Source organism: Sinocyclocheilus rhinocerous, unplaced genomic scaffold (assembly GCF_001515625.1).
Source record: "Sinocyclocheilus rhinocerous isolate Xijiao unplaced genomic scaffold, SAMN03320098_v1.1 scaffold1496, whole genome shotgun sequence".
Lineage (NCBI taxonomy): Eukaryota > Metazoa > Chordata > Actinopteri > Cypriniformes > Cyprinidae > Sinocyclocheilus > Sinocyclocheilus rhinocerous.
In genome coordinates this window covers 149,298-153,171 of record NW_015644664.1, presented here as the reverse complement: position 1 = coordinate 153,171, position 3,874 = coordinate 149,298, and positions in this window count along the sequence as shown.

Genomic DNA, 3,874 nt, shown 5'->3' with positions numbered 1-3,874 from the left:
AAATTTCTAAATAAAATCAGAATTGTGCAATAAGAAAACAGAATTGTGAGAGAAACTCTGAATTGCGGAAAAAGTCAGAATCGCAAGAATAGTTAAATATAAACTCAGAACTGCAAGAAATAAAATCAGAATCGTAAAATATAAACTCAATCAGAATTGCGAGAAATGAAATCAGAATTGCAAAACAAACTCAGAATTGCAAGAAATAAAACCAGAACTGTGAAATATAAACTCAGAATTGTCAGAAATCAAATCAGAATTGCTAGAAAATAAAATCCGAAGTGTGTGAAATAAATTTAGAATTGCAAAATATAAACTCAGAATTGTGAGATAAATTTTAAAAATGTAAAGATTTTTTTTTTTGAGTTTATATATTGTACTTCTGAATGGCAAGATAAAAAGTCTAAAATTAAAATTAACTTTAAATTAAAACTGCTTTATTAAACTTTAAATTACTTTTAAATTAACTTTATTTTCTATAGTATTTCTATCTGTACCTGTGCACAGTTAGATGTTCTGTTTGATAATATAATGCAAAGCAACTTTTAAAAAAAATGCCTAGAAATTCAAACATAATTTTTTTTCTTCTGAAAAGACTGGGCTTTACCTCAGGCTAAATTGTGTCTTCAAGGGTTGCAATAGATGTGCAAATCTGTCTATGCATGGCTCATAACTACTGAATATGCTAAATACAGTGGTATTTATTATGAAAATAGTATAATATCTGATAGCTGTCACCTTGGTTACATGGCTTTGTGCGTTCTTATGGAGGCAGAAAAACATTTTGCCGACTGCAGCCCATGAACTCATGATCTCCAGCTGCTGTCTGCATGAATTGCCTTGTTCTACATGCATCTCAAAGAAGCCATGCAATGCCACTGAATCAGTCTATTCAACTCTTTAATGAAGGCTCAAAGTCAACATGAAATCAGAACTGATTCTATGGACTTTCTTAAAGCATGTTCCTGGTCTCATTGTGAATGATTCATTGGTGCATGCTAATTCAAATTAAAAATGGTTATCTTTATCATCTTTCATCAAAACACCTTGCCAACTTTCTTTCTCAGCTTGCATCACTAATCCTTTTACATTTCAGCCCCTTCTCACCAACCACCTCCATCCATTCTGTTTAGAGGTGGGTGGATTGTAATATTGTGAAATATTATTATCATTTAAACAAGCTGTTTTCTATTTGAATATATTTTAAAATGTAATTTATTCCTGTGATCAAAGCTGAATTTTCAGCAACATTACTCCAGTCTTCAGTTTCATACGATCCTTCAGAAATCATTTTTATATGCTGATTTGCTGCTCAAGAAACATATTACAACTTATTATTATCAGTGATGACAACAATTGTGCTGCCTAATATTTTTGTGGAAGTTATACATTTGATACATTTTAGATACATTTGATACACTTTGAATAGAAAGTTCAAAAGAACAGCATTCATTATAGAAATCTTTTGTAACTTTATAATGCCGTTACTGTCACTTTTAATCAATTTAATACACCCTCGATGAATAGAAATATTAAATATTACTGACTCCAAATTGTTCTAAACATTATACTAATACTCCAATACTTAACATGTATTAAGAGGATTGATCTACAAATAGAAAAAAATTATCATAAACATTTGTGATATTTCACAAACAAGTTAAATTTAGCAACCTAGGTATTTATAATGATGTTATTTATGTTACATAATTGTTGGAAACAAAAGGATAACAAAAGTGAGTCTGATTCAGAGCTATAGTTAACTAAAACTAAAACTGAAATTAAAATTAATTTTTGAAAAATTCAACAAAAATTTTTTTATGAAATTAAATTAAACATTAAATTTTTTTATTTGAAATAATAATTTTAAAAAAAACATAGAATTACATATATAATTTTTGGTAAATGTTTTTTTTTTTCCCAGCTAGTTTCCAAGGCAGTATTTATAATTTTAACTTGATGTACTAAAATAACTCCTGAAATAAAATTAATAAATTATACATTTTTTTGTATTAAAAAAAAAAAAATTATGACAAACAACAAAATTACTAAATCTTAAAATAACATTACAATGAAAATGGAAAATATAAAAATTAAAAATAAAACTGATGCAAAATAATAATAAAAACTGTAGCAGTAAAAAAAAAAAAACACTGGTCTTGCATTTTAGGTCTACTGAAATAGTTCTATTGAAAAAAAAATACTGTTGGGATTGGATTGAAAAGAAAGTAAGTGGCTTTGCCCATTCCTAATTCTGTTATGTAAATTTTATGTCCACTTTTTGCGCTCCAATCAGTTTGGTTTAAATAAAGTCCTGCCTTTTATTATAATCTCAAAACCACTCAATTACAGAAGTTAAAGGGGTTTCATGTTGACTTGGATGCAAGTTCTGTTTAAAAGCGTCTTTCGTCTCATCTTCACATGTGTTATAGACCTGTTTTCCTGAATGCTACAGTCTGTGACAGAGCGAGGGATGGAGAGACAGTTTAGCATGCAGCATGTTCACCGGCGGCGGCGGCCACACGGCGTGACTAGCTCGGATTTCTGAAAGCGAAATGAAAAGCTCATTTGCCCAGGCAGCAAAAAATGCCTCGGCGTAGATGATCTAAGCCTCAGTATATTATTAGTGGTTCCTCTTTCTTCACCTACGCAGCTCCGGGTCTCTGCAGGGACCTGCTGCTGGAAGCAGAGCTGATTGTATTGAGGGCTTTGGAGGGCAAAAACTAGCCTAGCATGGGAAAAACTGCCTCGAACTGCTTGGTTGCTTGTGCAAGGGTCATTCCCAAGCACCCAGCTGGATTAACCTGGACCAGCTCTCAAAATGTAAGTACATGGAAATGAGAAGTAAATACAGACTGATATGGAGCTTGGATTCTCAAGGCATATCAATGCAGCGTCTTTATTTTGATAAAAACTCTTTTCACGAGCGGGAGAATCTTAAAACAAAACATGTCCAGGTCACATTTCGCCCTCATTCAGTTTTTATTACATTATTTTAATTCACAAAAAAACACATTCCCAAATAACCCGTTATGTTTCTAAATCTTTTTTGTAATTTCTATTATTCTTAACAATGATTCTCATTATATGCTCACTTACAATCAGAAAAAAATAAGCATTACAACAAATACTACCAATAACCATTTTTTTTTACAATTAAAATAATTCAATACGTTTACACAGCAACAGGGTTATTATAGTTAACTAAAAATAAAATCAAACTAGCTTCAAATAAATGTTATCTGAAATAAATTAACCTAGTTTCCAAGCTTTGAATTTACTTTAACCTCACATACTAAAATAACCAAAACTAAAATTTAAAAATCAATGCAACATATATCGACATATATTTAGAAAAAGAAAAAAAAAATTAATGGCAAAAACATAAAAAAAAAAAAAAATGAAAATGAAAACTGAAAATATAAAAATAAATAAATAATAATTTATTGTAATGTTTTATTTATTTCTTTTTTTTAAATGTTTTCACATTTATTTTAAAACAGACTAAAATTAAAATGAAAAGAGAAAATCTAAAAAATAAAAACAAAAATAAAAATATGAATAAAAACTACTGACTCCACAGCAAATAATTAATCATTTGTTTTATCATTTTTAATTTTTATGTTTTACATTATTTTTAATCTACTTCATTTTATTTTTGTTTGTTTTAATTTAAAACTTTAAAATTAAAATGAAAACGGACAATATAAAAATAAAAACAGATTCAAAATATTAATAAAAACGTCTCGGTTACGTATGGTAACCCTCGTTCCCTGAAGGAGGGAACGGAGACGTCACGTCGGATGACCGACGAAATTGGGATCTCGCTTAGAGAGACCAATCTACTTCGAGTGTAAACTAAACGAGCCAATGC